This window comes from Eurosta solidaginis, chromosome 1 (assembly GCF_040869045.1).
Source record: "Eurosta solidaginis isolate ZX-2024a chromosome 1, ASM4086904v1, whole genome shotgun sequence".
Classification (NCBI taxonomy): domain Eukaryota; kingdom Metazoa; phylum Arthropoda; class Insecta; order Diptera; family Tephritidae; genus Eurosta; species Eurosta solidaginis.
The window spans coordinates 342697280-342713679 of NC_090319.1; the positions used below are offsets into that span (position 1 = coordinate 342697280).

General features: G+C 37.0%; 1 protein-coding gene across 2 annotated transcripts in view; it reads right to left on the bottom strand.

The window, feature by feature from the left end:
• Nucleotides 1-16400, bottom strand: part of LOC137237960 (broad-complex core protein isoforms 1/2/3/4/5) — an 85175-nt gene that overhangs the window by 19461 nt on the left and 49314 nt on the right. The window lies entirely within an intron of this gene.

Here is a 16400-nt window from a genome sequence, read left to right on the forward strand (position 1 = left end):
CGTTCGGGTGTAACCGAACATTACATACTCAGTTGAGAGCTATGGAGACAAAATAAGGGAAAATCATCTCGTAGTAAAATGAACCTAGGGTAACCCTGGAATGTGTTTGTATGATGACATGTGTATCAAATGGAAGGTATTAAAGAGTATTTTAAGAGGGAGTGGGCCATTTAGGGATATCGCCATAACGGTGGACCAGGGCTGACTCTAGAATTTGTTTGTACGACATGGGTATCAAATGAAAGTGTTAATGAGTATTTTAAAAGGGAGTGGGCCTAAGTTCTATAGGAGGACGCCTTTTCGAGATATCGCCATAAAGGTGGACCAGGGGTGATTCTAGAATTTGTTTGTACGATATGGGTATCAAATGAAAGGTGTTAATGAGTATTTTAAAAGGAAGTGGTCCTTAGTTCTATGGGTGGACGCCTTTTCGAGATATCGCCATAAACGTGGACCAGGGGTGACTCTAGAATGCATTTGTACAATATGGGTATCAAACGAAAGGTGTTAATGAGTATTTTAAAAGGCAGTGGCCTTAGTTCTATGGGTGGACGCCTTTTCGAGATATCGCCATAAAGGTGGACCAGGGGTGACTCTAGAATTTGTTTGTACTACATGGGTATCAAATGAAAGGTGTTAATGAGTATTTTAAAAGGGAGTGGGTCTTAGTTCTATAGGTGGAGGCCTTTTCGAAATATCGCCATAAAGGTGGACCAGGGGTGACTCTAGAATGCATTTGTACAATATGGGTATCAAACGAAAGGTGTTAATGAGTATTTTAAAAGGGAGTGGCCTTAGTTCTATGGGTGGACGCCTTTTCGAGATATCGCCATAAAGGTGGACCAGGGGTGACTCTAGAATTTGTTTGTACTATATGGGTATCAAATGAAAGGTGTTAATGAGTATTTTAAAAGGGAGTGGCCTTAGTTCTATGGGTGGACGCCTTTTCGAGATATCGCCATAAAGGTGGACCAGGGGTGACTCTAGAATTTGTTTGTACTATATGGGTATCAAATGAAAGGTGTTAATGAGAATTTTAAAAGGGCGTGGGCCTTAGTTCTATAGGTGGACGCCTTTTCGAGATATCGCCATAAAGGTGGACCAGGGGAACGAACTCTTAAATAAATGATGATGAAATGAAATGAAATGAATGGGCCTTAGTTATATGGGGGGACGCCTTTTCGGGATATCGCCACAAACGTGGGCCAGGGGTGACTCTAGAATGCGTTTGTACAATATGGGTATCAAATGAAGGGTGTTAATGAGTATTTTATAAGGGCGTGGGCCTTAGTTCTATAGGTGGACGCCTTTTCGAGATATTGCCATAAAGGTGGACCAGGGGTGACTCTAGAATGCTTTTGTAAAATATGGGTATCAAACGAAATGTGTTAATAAGTATTTTAAAAAGGAATGGGCCTTAGCTCTATTCGTGGACGCCTTTTCGGGATATCAACATAAACGTGGACCAGGGGTGACTCTAGAATGCGTTTCTAAAGTTATATTTTGCGTCAATAGACCAATCCAATTACCATGTTTCATCCCTTTTTTCGTATTTGGTATACTATTATGGCATTTATTTCATTTTTAGTAATTTTCGATATCGAAAAAGTGAGCGTAGTCATAGTCGCATTTCGGCCATTTTTTACACCAATATAAAGTGAGTTCAGATAAGTACGTGAACTGAGTTTAGTAAAGATATATCGATTTTTGCTCAAGTTATCGTGTTATCGGCCGAGCGGAAGGACAGACGGTCGACTGTGTATAAAAACTGGGCGTGGCTTAAACCGATTTCGCCCTTTTTCACAGAAAACAGTTATCGTCCTAGAATCTAAGCCTCTACCAAATTTCACATGGATTGGTAATGTTTTGTTCGACATATGGCATTAAAAGTATCCTAGACAAATTAAATAAAAAAATTTCTTTTATTTTTGTATTTTGTTGCACCATATCATTACTGGAGTTGAATGTTGACATAATTTACTTATATACTGTAAAGATATTAATTTTTTTGTTAAAATTTGACTTTAAAAAATTTTTTTTTAAAAAGTGGGCGTGATCGTTCTCCGATTTTGCTAATTTTTATTAAGCATACATATAGTAATAAGGGTAATGTTCCTGCAAAATTTCATCATGATATCTTCAACGACTGCCAAATTAAAGCTTGCAAAACTTCTAAATTACCTTCTTTTAAAAGTGGGCGGTGCCACGCCCATTGTCCAAAATTTTACTAGTTTTCAATTCTACGTTATAAGTTCAACTCACCTACCAAGTTTCATCGCTTTATCCGTATTTGGTAATGAATTATCGCACTTTTTCGATTTTTCGATATCGAAAAAGTGGGCGTGGTTATAGTCCGATATCGTTCATTTTTAATAGCGATCTCAGATGAGTGCCCAGGAACCTACATACCAAATTTCATCAAGATACCTTAAAATTTACTCAAGTTATCGTGTTAACGGACGGACGGACATAGCTCAATCGATTTTTTTTCGATACTGATGATTTTGATATATGGAAGTCTATATCTATCTCGATTCCTTTATACCTGTACAACCAACCGTTATCCAATCAAAGTTAATATACTCTGTGAGCTCGGCTCAACTGAGTATAATAAATATTTAATTAAATAAAAAAGACGTGAGTACCAGGAACTCGCTGAGTTCGATGTGTAAACACACACGTATACTTCTGCTTTTAAGTTAACTAGCGCTCGCACAGTGGTGACTCGATGACTCAGATCAATTATAAAATGGATAACACATTTATTATCCGTTTATAACAAGTCTACAACAAAACAATAGCTCGGTGATATCAATTCGCTCTGAGGGAAAGGGTTGGTAGAGCATGCATGAACTCCTTTGCAAAATATTGTAGCGAAGGTTGACATCACTAGGCTGTTAGTAAATAATCACGCAACAATAAAAACATGAAGCAGCCACTCGTATATACATCTACACATTAAAGCTAGCAACACTTATGTACAAGGCAACGACGAGATCTCTCACACACACATGTGGTCACCAGCCGAAGTAGTTGCTAACACATACACACGCATATGACTATGTGAAACGCATAAACTACAAATATACACGTATAAAGCTGGTAACCAAGCATGAGCTACAAGAGTTCTAGAAGGTGAAACGTCATATGAAATATGCGAACGAAGCAACGGAGAGTATCAAAGCAGCGCAAGCTGAACACTCAGTAATCAGTTTGATTTAAACACGCTATCAGTTGCGAAGTGAAGTACAATTGTACTACTCCCAAAGTAGTCGAATAAAGACCATTTTGAAATACAGAATATTGGAGTGATTTATTCAACACTTAGCGATTCGAACGTTAGCAGCAGGCATAAATATCAGAAATCCCCAGAATTCGTTACAATATTGTCGGATGACCGCATGCCTCCAGGTTGGAACTTAAGTGTACTTTGTCCAATCCACAAGAAAATCGATCCCGAACCCCGCGCAAATTACCGCGAAATCAGCCTGTTTAGTCAACAAACTTATTGAGCATTATAAGTGCGGCTTCACACCTGGTAAATCTACTATCGACCACATCTTTACTATGCTCCAGATTCTGGAGAACACTCACGATAAGAGAATCGACACTCACCATCTTTTCGTCGATTCAAAGTAGCATTTGAAAGCGCGAAAAGAAGATGCTTGTATGCTCCTATGACTGAATGTAAGTACAAAGTTAATAAGGCTCTACCAGTGACGTTAAGCAACACCACAGCTCCATAAGGATTGGGAAGGACCTCTCCAAGCCATTCGAAACCAAACGAAGCTTCAGACAAGGCGACTCCCTTTCGTGTGATTTCTTCAACAAAATGCTGGAGAATATAGTTCTAGCAGCAGAACTATAGCGTGATGGTACAATACAATTACTAGCGTATGCTGATGATATTCATATTATTGGATTAGATAAATATTTTCTGGATTAGATAAAAAAGTAAAAAATGTAAAATGGAAGCGGTAAATGAGGACAAGACAAATTATTTGCTGTCATCTAAAAAATAATCGGCACATTCGCGCCTCGACAGCCGCTCCACTGTTAATGAATATAACTTTGAGACTGTGAATGATTTCGTCTCTTTGGGAACCATTATTAACAGCAAAAATAATTAAAACCAAACGGAGATCACGCTCTACAAGGCGCTCAACATACCTTTGCTGATGTATGGCTTGGAGTAATGGACAGTGTCGAGAAAAGATGAGTTGCCTCTTGGATTGTTCGAGAGAAAATTTCTTCGGTAGATTTAAGGTCCTGGCCGTGATGGCGACGGCGATGGCGATTATCGAAGGAGGTATAATGATGAGCTGTATCAGCTTTACGCAGACATGACGATAGTGCAGCGAGGTGGAGGAAGACTTGACCTCCGTTTTTGTTCCCAGTTGGCGTCAGTTATCGCAAAACAGGAATAGCTGGCGTGACTTGTTACGAAACGGCCAAAATCGCTAAGGGTGTTAAGAACCAGTTAATGAAAATGAATTCAATATCGATAATAAGACGAAAATAAAACAATAACTTGTCGCCTGTTATCAATAAGAAGCCGACAATAAATTTTCGAAGATGAATCGATACCATACCGATAACTCGTTGATAAAATATCGATAGCTTATCGACAATCCTTGCTAGCGATGGCAAATTTCTACACTTTCGATAACAAATTGATAGCTCGTATTTACTTCGCCGATAGCAAATTTATAACAAACCGATTACTCGTCGATAAAAAATGGATAACACGGCCATAACTCGTTGTTGATAATGAGCCCATAACTCAACTATAATAAAGTGTTAACACTTCGTATCCTGTCTCGGTTTTGATTTGTTATCATTTTGCTCTCTTCTCTTCTTTTCTCTTCTCTTCTCTTCTCTTCTCTTCTCTTCTCTCCCCTCCTCTCCTTTTCTTTTTATACTCAGTCGAGCAGAGCTCACAGAGTATATTAACTTTGATTGCATAACGGTTGGTTGTACAGGTATAAAGGAATCGAGATAGATATAGACTTCCATATATCAAAATCATCAGTATCGAAAAAAATTCGATTGAGCCATGTCCGTCCGTCCGTCCGTCTGTCCGTTAACACGATAACTTGAGTAAATTTTGAGGTATCTTGATAAAATTTGGTACGTAGGTTCCTGGGCACTCATCTCAGATCGCTATTTAAAATGAACGATATCGGACAATAACCACGCCCACTTTTTCGATAGCGAAAATTTCGAAAAATCGAAAAAGTGCGATAATTCATTACCAAATACGCATTAAGCGATGAAACTTGGTAGGTGAGTTGAGCTTATGACGCAGAATAGAAAACTAGTAAAATCTTGGACAATGGGCGTGGCACCGCCCGCTTTTAAATGAAGGTAATTTAGAAGTTTTGCAAGCTGTAATTTGGCAGTCGTTGAAGATATCATGATAAGATTTGGCAGGAACGTTACTCTTATTACTTTATGTCTGCTTAATAAAAATTAGCAAAATCGGAGAACGACCACGCCCACTTTTTAAAAATTTTTTTTTTAAATTCAAATTTTAAAAGAAAAGTTAATATCTTTACAGCATATAAGTAAATTATGCCAACATTCAACTCCAGTAATGATATGGTGCAACAAAATACAAAAATAAAAGAAAATTTCAAAATGGGCGTGGCTCCGCCCTTTTTCATTAAATTTGTCTAGGATGCTTGTAATGCCATAAGTCGAACAAAAATTAACCAATCCTTGTGAAATTTGGTGGAGGCTTAGCTTCTGGGACGATAACAGTTTTCTGTGAAAAAGGGCGAAATCGGTTGAAGCCGCGCCCAGTTTTTATACACAGTCGACCGTCTGTCCTTCCGCTCGGCCGTTAACACGATAACTTGAGCAAAAATCTATATATCTTTACTAAACTCAGTTCACGTACTTATCTGAACTCACTTTGTATTGGTGTAAAAAATGGTCGAAATCCGACTATGACCACGCCCGCTTTTTCGATATTGAAAATTACGAAAAATGAAAAAAATGCCATAATTATATACCAAATACGAAAAAATGGATGAAACATGGTAATTGTATTGGTCTATTGATGCAAATCATAACTTTAGAAAAAAACTTGGTAAAATGGGTGTGACACCTACCATATTAAGTAGAAGAAAATGAAAAAGTTTTGCAGGGCGAAATCAAAAGCCCTTGGAATCTTGGAAGGAATACTGTACGTGGTATTACATATATAAATAAACTAGCGGTACCCGACAGATGATGTTCTGGATCACCCTGGTCCACATTTTGGTAGATATCTCGAAAACGCCTTCACATATACAACTAAGGGCCACTCCCTTTTAAAACCCTCATTAATACCTTTAATTTGATACCCATATCGTACAAACACATTCTAGAGTCACCCCTGGTCCACCTTTATGGCGATATCTCGAAAAGGCATCCACCTATAGAACTAAGGCCCACTCCCTTTTAAAATACTCATTAACTCCTTTCATTTGATACCCATATCGTATAAACAAATTCTAGAGTCACCCCTGGTCCACCTTTATGTCGATATCTCGAAAAGGCATCCACCTATAGAACTAAGGCCCACGCCCTTTTAAAATACTCATTAATACCTTTCATTTGATACCCATATCGTACACAAAAGTTCTAGAGTCACCCCTTGCCCACCTTTATGACGATATCTCGAAAAGGCATCCACCTATAGAACTAAGGCCCACTCCCTTTTAAAATACTCATTAACACCTTTCATTTGATACCCATATCGTATAAAGAAATTCTAGAGTCACCCCTGGTCCACCTTTATGTCGATATCTCGAAAAGGCGTCCACCTATAGAACTAAGACCCACGCCCTTTTAAAATACTCATTAACACCTTTCATTTGATACCCATATCGTACAAACAAATTCTAGAGTCACCCCTGGTCCACCTTTATGGCGATATCTCGAAAAGGCGTCCACCTATAGAACTAAGGCCCACACCCTTTTAAAATACTCATTAGCACCTTTCATTTGATACCCATATCGTACAAACGCATTCTAGAGTCACCCCTGGTCCACGTTTATGGCGATATCCCGAAAAGGCGTTCACATATAGAACTAAGGCCCACTCCTTTTTAAAATACTCATTAACACCTTTCATTTGATACCCATATCGTACAAACAAATTCTAGAGTCACCCCTGGTCCACCTTTATGTCGATATCTCGAAAAGGCGTCCACCTATAGAACTAATGCCCACACCTTTTTAAAATACTCATTAACACCTTTCATTTGATACCCATATCGTACAAACAAATTCTAGAGTCACCCCTGGTCCACCTTTATGGCGATATCTCGAAAAGGCATCCACCTATAGAACTAAGGCCCACTCCCTTTTAAAATACTCATTAACTCCTTTCATTTGATACCCATATCGTATAAACAAATTCTAGAGTCACCCCTGGTCCACCTTTATGTCGATATCTCGAAAAGGCATCCACCTATAGAACTAAGGCCCACTACCTTTTAAAATACTCATTAACTCCTTTCATTTGATACCCATATCGTATAAACAAATTCTAGAGTCACCCCTGGTCCACCTTTATGCCGATATCTCGAAAAGGCATCCACCTATAGAACTAAGGCCCACGCCCTTTTAAAATACTCATTAATACCTTTCATTTGATACCCATATCGTACACAAAAGTTCTAGAGTCACCCCTTGCCCACCTTTATGGCGATATCTCGAAAAGGCATCCACCTATAGAACTAAGGCCCACTCCCTTTTAAAATACTCATTAACACCTTTCATTTGATACCCATATCGTACAAACAAATTCTAGAGTCACACCTGGTCTACCTTTATGGAGATATCTCGAAAAGGCGTCCACCTATAGAACTAAGACCCACGCCCTTTTAAAATACTCATTAACACCTTTCATTTGATACCCATATCGTACAAACAAATTCTAGAGTCACCCCTGGTCCACCTTTATGGCGATATCTCGAAAAGGCGTCCACCTATAGAACTAAGGCCCACACCCTTTTAAAATACTCATTAGCACCTTTCATTTGATACCCATATTGTACAAACGCATTCTAGAGTCACCCCTGGTCCACGTTTATGGCGATATCCCGAAAAGGCGTCCACCCATAGAACAAGGGCCACTCCCTTTTAAAACACTTATTACACTTTTCGTTTGACACCCATATTGTACAAACGCATTCTAGAGTCAACCCAGGTCCACTTTTATAACGATATTCCGAAAAGGCGTCCACCTATAGAACTAAGGCTCACTCCCTTTTAAAATACTCATTAACACCTTTCATTTGATACCCATATAGTACAAACAAATTCTAGTCACCCCTGGTCCACGTTTATGGCGATATCTCGAAAAGGCGTCCACATATAGAACTAAGGCCCACGCCCTCTTAAAATACTCATTAACACTTTTCATTTGATACTCATATCGTACAAACAAATTCTAGAGTCACTCCTGGTCCATCTTTATGGCGATATCTCGAAAAGGCGTCCATCTATAGAACTTAGGCCCACGCTCTTTTAAAATATTCATTAATACCTTTTATTTGATACCCATATCGTACAAAATAAATTCTAGAGTCACCCCTGGTCCACCTTTATGGCGATATCTCGAAAAGGCGTCCACCTATAGAACTTAGGCCCACTCCCTTTTAAAATTATCATTAACACATTTCATTTGATACCCATATCGTACAAACAAATTCTCGAGTCAGGCCTGGTCCACCTTTATGGCGATATCCCTAAATGGCGTCCATCTATAGATCTATGGCCCACTTCCTCTTAAAATACTCTTTAATACCTTCCATTTGATACACATGTCATACAAACACATTCCAGGGTTACCCTAGGTTCCTTTTACAACATGGTGATTTCCCTTACTTTGTCTCCACAGCTCTCAACTGAGTATGTAATGTTCGGTTACACCCGAACTTAGCCTTCCTTACTTGTTTCCTTTCATTTCACTTTTTTCCTTACAATTCATTTCCTTTTATTTATGGTCCCTTCCCCTCCTTTCCTTTCCTTTCCTTTCTTTTCTTATTACTTTCCTTTCGTTTCCTTTCTTTTCTGTCCCTTGCCTTTCCTTGCGTTACTTTAATTTGCTGTCAGATTTCGCTCAAATCAATTTGACCACGCACATTGTTCTCACATTACGCTACAATGTAGTGAATACGCTTACGTTTACATTCTGTATTACTCCATACCGCATACCAATACTCCACACTACGCCTGCATTAACATTCTTCATATATCCCCCAGATAGCACACCACTTACAAAGATAAGATTAATAAAATGAAATCGATTTTTATTCCAGGAGTTATCCGTTTGTTATCGAAAAGTTTTGGGTTCATCATAGAAAAATTATGGATATGTTATCAATGTATTATCGATTTGTTTTCGGATTGATATCAATTTCTTATCGGAGTTTTATCGAAAAGTTATCGACGTGTTATCAAAAAGTTATCGAAGTGTTATCAAAAATGTATCGACTTGTTATCAAAAAGTTATGGATACATTATAAAAAGGATTACAATTTGTAATCTTATAGATTTTTCATTGGAGTGTTGGAAAAGTTATTGATGTCGTTATCGAATATGTATCGATTTGTTATCGATTCCTTATCGTAGTGCTACCAGTTTCCTATCGGCATGTTATCGATTTGTTAACTACGACTCATCTGTTTGTTATGAAGCTCTGTTCAAAAGGCCCGTAACTATTTGTTTCTGGTACAGTTACCTCTGGTGTTGCTTAACTTCAACCTCTGGGTGATCTCTAGTTAACTTAACAAAATTTATTTCCAGACACATGTATGTTTACACATCGAATTCCACGTGTACTTGGTAATCACGGCTTCTTCTTTTACTATGTTGAAGAATTATACATTTCTTAAAGGTTGGAGAATGATGTAAGATATCCACTTAAGTGCTACAAATTACTCAAAATGTATCAAAGTTTGGAGAATAATTATAAAACTATATTAGAGATCCAACTGAGAGCTATAAGTTGTCAAATGAATAACTAGAGAATGATGGTAAATAAGAGAATAATTGGAGAATGATGTTGGCGATCAACTTGAAATCAATAAAAGAACTATAAACTACTAAAATTCAAATTTCTAAAAGGTGGGAGAATAATAAGATGTTGCCCTTGGAAATGAACTTCTAAAGCGTTGAAAAAATATATGTTGGGAGAATAATTAAAAAAATGATTTTGAAGATAACTTAAGATGTGTGAGTATTTCGAGAACGGTTGGAGATCACCGTGATATCAACAAGAACTATAAACTACTCAAAATAAAGTTGCTGAAAGGTAGACGAAGGATAAGATAATTCCCCTGGGGATCAACTTGAGAACTAAACATTGCTCAGAGGTTGGAGAATGATAAGAGAATGCTGTTGGAGATCAAATTGAGAACCATAAACTTCGCAATCGTAGGAAAAATTTATGTTGGGAGGAATAATTAAAAAATGATTTTGCAGATCAACTTGAGATGTATGAATACTTCGAGAATGATGTTGGAGATACACTTGATAGCAGCCATGGTGGAATAACCAGGTGAAGTAAGCCGTCAATTGTCTCGCTCTAAATTCTTCTTTGTTCTGTCATTCGGCTATTTGAAAAATTTTCACCAATGTTGTCCCCAAAAAAGTGTTGTTTTTTTGCATTTTCAGGAGTAAAATATGGTAGTTTTAGTACGTTTTTTCACATAAACCAGTAGGGAATATCGATGGACCTTTATCGGATTTAGTTACAGAGATTCATATTTGGGTATCTTTGGTGTTGGCTTCCATAAGTAAGGTCTTGCTTAACTATTACGTTCATATTATTGATGTTTCCATTATATAGGTATGTTTAATTTGTACCAAAAAAAAATTAAACAGGTCTTTGTTTTAAACAAACTCTTTGAATTCACGTCATATCCAACAAGGATTTTCGCCTGCTACTGAAGACTTTCGAGAAATGTGCAAGAACACCAAACACACCACACTTCGCTAAAACAATGGATTTCTTATTACAGTTACAAAAAATTGTTACTCACTGTTGTTGTATTGGCCTAAAAATTAGACTACTAAGATAAAAGTAATGTTACAGTTATGGATTGTAATTTAGAATATATGAATCCGGCTCGATCTGATTAGCACCTTCTGGTTTTAGGCCGACTTCTATTATATCCCCTGACATATTTTAGTAAATAGTAACTTGGGAACATTAGTAATACATCATGAATTAAACTGTCAAGAGCTTTTGGGAGATCTTCTGTTCAAGTTTGTATGATATATGGTCATATATTTCACTTCCGACTCTCAATGTCAAATCAACAGAGCAGATGGAAACACAGTTAAAAATATTACGAGCACTTCCAAGTGTGACTGTAAAACTTTTCATCAAACCCGAAACCCATTTAAGAGCGCAAAGTTCCTACTGTTCAACTATATAATGGATAACACCTCTCCCACACATATGTCCGGGTTTTCGATAAAAGCTTCAACTGCAGTTGAAGTTGAGGTAATTTTACTTTAAACGCATTATTGAATTTTACTACTCATCACAGTTTAAGTTTTTTCATTTTATTCGATGCTTAAAGTAATATAAGCTCGCACTGGTCCTGTGTATCCCTTTTGTATTGGCATCAGGTGGCACTGATATGCTTGGAAAAACAGTCTGTAATGGCTTTCGTAGCAAGGCATTTCTTTTTCTACTCCTACTTTTCCAAAGCGGGTAAACATTTTACCCACTTCTGACCGTTGAAAATACATCCCTACCGTTTCAGATAGCGTACATCTTATATCTTTTTTTTATTTACTTCACCTAGTGATTCAACCATGGATAGCAGCAAAGAAATTTTAACTCCTTAAATAAAATTTCTCTGGTTGGAGAATAACTAGATAATGCTGTTGGAGATCAACTTGATAACTATACATTTCTCAAAGGCTATTGGAGGGTTCAAAATGGCCTGACGCGTGGAATCGCGAATTATTGCAAAACTTCGGATTATGCCCTAAACCTATGCGGCTTCTGGATACAGTAATTAAATTTCAAGCCTCTGCTATTTAGTAGGCATTACTACCGCTAGTAGTATAGCTATCTTCTAGGATAGCCAAATTAAGCATATTAGGTTTGCCGGGCGGAATGTAATAAATAATGGTATAAAAATAAGCCGTGCAAAATTTTACTCGAATTGGATAACTCTCAGAACTGCTACGTTGCAGTTGAAAATTTGAAACCCATATGCAATCAGGGTGCTACATAATTTATAAGCGTCAATTTCTTAATGATTTATGACGTGAAAAAACTCATAGAATTAGATTGAATCTAAGAATCAAGATTGAAGGTAAGAATCAGTAAAATTGTATTTTGGTCTGAGATTTCGCGAAATTATCGTTTCAAAAAACAGTAAAACGTCATTTTCGTACTACTCGAAAAATCTAGAGTTTGTCACACTATTAAAGATCCTATTTCGCCCTATCATCCCGCCATTTAATATTTTTCAATTCTTATTTTCAAACCATAATTTATTATATTCTTTACAACAAAGCAAATTTTTTTGTTAACGGAGAGCTTAAGCTAGAAGTTTTTTCAGCCTCTCCGGTCAAGAAGGACAATACCGGACTTTGGTTAGAAATTATAGAGTTTGGGTCATGAAACAAGTGATTCAAGATATCGTTTCCCAAATCTGAATATAACACATATATGAAAATGAGCGTATATTGATTTTTAATGACGCAGGAGCGAAAAAGGTTGTTACGGTTCTGTTCAGTGGGGGTATCTTTGAGAGATAGCTGATGTGATAAGTGCGATCGTTTGCTGTCTTGCGGAAACTTTCATACTGTTAAGAGGACAACTGAGTTTGAGATTTTTGATAACGCTGTCTTTGGGTCTGGAAGTGGAAAAATACAGCTCACACTGCTGCCCACTTGCAGAACGGCAAGTTATCTCTTTATCTAAAGGTTAGCTTCTCATGAGGAGTTCAACACATACAATGCTCATTATGGAGCCAAATACCACCTTTATCGCGGGTAAATAAATCTACTTATGATGCCACAAAGGACCTTCATAGCTTGTCTTAAATGTGCCAATAATACGGAAGAGCCCCGCCTAGATGCCTAGTTTTAAATAGAGGAAAATCGTTTAAACTTTTTTGTGTATAAACAAATTAAACATAAAATGAAACAAAGGCGCCGTCTTTGAATTATCTAAATCAATATGAACAAAGATTTTCACACTTCAAAATCTGTTTATTGATAGTGATTATATGTACATATATGTAGAAGCAGTCAGTATCTTTACAATGAGAGCATATGTAGATACATTTGACTGCTATCATTTTTATACAGATCTGTGCACAAATATATGCCCATATGTATGTATGTATGCATGTAGGTACTTAAAGTCAAAAAAGAGACAGCGGGTGTTAATACAATATATTTTAAATGATCAGCTAGTGTATTGTACAAACGTTACTGTTTCTCGTATAAACTTTGTATTTCATAACTATGAATATGAAAGAGGTCAAATACATAGTAAAGATGTTATCAGCGCATTCGAAATGAACAAATACTAAATCAATACATAAAATTATTTCGATAAGAGCTGAAAAACTTAAAAAACAACGTTCAACGAGATACAGATTAATGTATATTTTCATAGATATTTATATTAATACATCCTAACAGATCGCTACGAAGGAAGGAAACGATGCCGATACGATTGAGACAATCAGGCGTGGGCATGCTGTATAAATTAATTAAATAACGCAATTAATCTTAACATTTTTTTTTTTCGAATTTTGTACTTCATCGAAAGATTGAAGCCAGTGCAGTGCGCCAGATTGTGGGAAATTACCCTTTAACAATACTTGCCGTCTTTCAGTGAGTTTTACAGCTCCGGCTCACGCTAAATTCCTCGGGAATGCTCTGGATCATTGAGAGACTTGAGAAGCAGATGTCGTGAAATTTTCGCACACGTGAAATGTGATAGGCAGATGTCGTCGCTGTTTTTCATTTAACTCATACGGCGAAAGGCTAAACAGCGACATCTATTTTTGAAAAAGTAGGTTAATTAAAGGCAGCGTTGCCAAACTAAAAAGAAGTAATTAACAAATTATCTGGCTCACAAATTGAACCAGACTTCTATCTGGATTTATCTGGCTCAAATCGTTGTTGTTGCATTTACATGCAAAATTATTTATCTGGCTCAGGATTTTGCCACCGGATGATAGCAACTGACACAATTTCATTAGATAATATTTTTGTATTTGTGATTCAATCACAGGAGGTTTGCTCGACTGACACATATTTTGACAATTGCAGCCACTTTGCTCCCAAATCGCACTGACATCCGTTAACTGTGTTGTTTCTTTGCGATTTTTCGAAAAATATTAGTAGTAGAAATAGGAAGCAATTGGCTTACTAATACCCGATAAGTACTGAAACTGCATAATTCCTTAGGACATTTCTTTTTAATTTTACGATGAATTAATTAACTATGCCACGATCTATTAGTGTGGCTGAACAAGGGTTTATGAAAAGTACGACACCAAGGAATTTTGCACTTTCGTAAACCTACGACCATACCAAACCTAAGCCAATTCAAAATTCCTCGTTCAACGTCAAAATATCGAGCAGTAAATCGATTCACATAAAAATGTTATTAGTAAGTTTGGAGATGCCATAACGAAAGGTACTCATTGAGCATGTTAAGTTTTTCATTCCGTATGTTCGGAACATTCCTCTCCATTTAAGTATTTGAGGAATCGGTTTATATTTGGAATATTATGTATACACTTATTTGATATATTCGGACCTCGTGAGGTAGTATCAAACGAACATGTTCCCAATTTTCTAAATTACCGTTTTATCCGGAACATTTCGATGAGTACTTAACGGAAAAGAGCTTTAAGAAATTTCAGAATAAAAAGGCGAATACTTCCTGTGTAGCAGGACTGCACACAAGTTAAACTCTTCTGTCAAAGTCAAGGCCGGAATATAAAGTTCTAAGACAATAAGCAATTTTCTTTTATTTTTTTGGTCAGTTCATTGCGGCTGCTGAGTAGAGTATCACCCCATGTCAACTGCCTGTTCAAAATCGTCCTATCTCAAAATATTTTTCAAAATTTTTCATTTCGGAATTTTTCACAAGAAAACCCTATAATATAATTAGATTGAAGAACGCCTTATCTCAGAATGCTTTTCATTAACTCCCTCTTATGTCAAAATGCATTGAACTTATACTCATATAGGGAGTCTTTGAAACAAATTTTGATAGTGAATTTTTGAATAAAATTCTAACGTACGGCATTCTTCAAGCAAATTCTGAAAGAATGACTAAACCAACATAGCTCTTTATCAATTCACGAAATATTTAGTAGAAACTGAATTATTTTCCCCAAAACCCCTTACCATTTACAAATTTATTATCACTACTAATGTACTAGTAAAGGTACTTTTCAACTATAATTTTCACTGAAGGGGATTGAATTATTCCCGTTTTCCTTACTTCGTAAAAGTAACCCGTCCAGATTTTTCAATTTGGGAGTGTCAAAGCTCTGTCATCGTTGGAGAACAAACCTGTAGTGATTGAATCATGGTATTTCTGGCAACTTAAGAAACAATTTCCATTATTTATCTTCCTTGGCATGTCATTCGTAGTATGCACAATTCATAACAGCATGCAATTATTTAGTACAGCAAAGTATCGACATCATAAAAAAAAGCTCGAAAAAAATTTCGTTGATATTTTTTGAGTAAAAAATAGTAGCAGCGAAGTAATTTTGATATTTCCTTTATCTCTGATCTAAGCCTATGCTTGGAGGGGTAACCCTGCAAAAAAAATATAGCACAAAGTATCTAGGAGTTATACTAGATAGTAAGTTGTCGTGAAAACTCCATGTGTGAGAGCGAACAAAGCCTCGGCGGCACTGCATGCATGCAAGAGGATGTTAGGATGCGCGTGTGGCCTATCACCCAAACTCTCTCATTTGGTATTTACGGCAATTGTTAAACCAATACTTTACTATGGTGCTCTTGTTTGGTGGACAGCCACAAGAAAAGTACGTATACCAAAAAACTTGACAGGGTATGCATAGTATCAATGATTAGCATAACGGGTGCCTTGAAAACAACCCCGAAAGCAGCATTGCATGCCATTCTACAGATTCAGCCTGCAGACCTAACGGCAAAAAACATCGTGTTAGCAACTGCAACAAGGCTAAGGCCTCGGGGTAGCTTGAGTACAGGCGCAAAGGAGTGCAAAGTGTTGCGGAATGCATTCCTTTATGCATTGGAATACAAGGAATGAAATGTAATGAATAAAAATAAACTCATTAGTCATTCCTTTTTCAGGAATAACGAAAAAGTATTGCAATCTTCTGGGAATCTTCACAGGAATAATTTGTCTA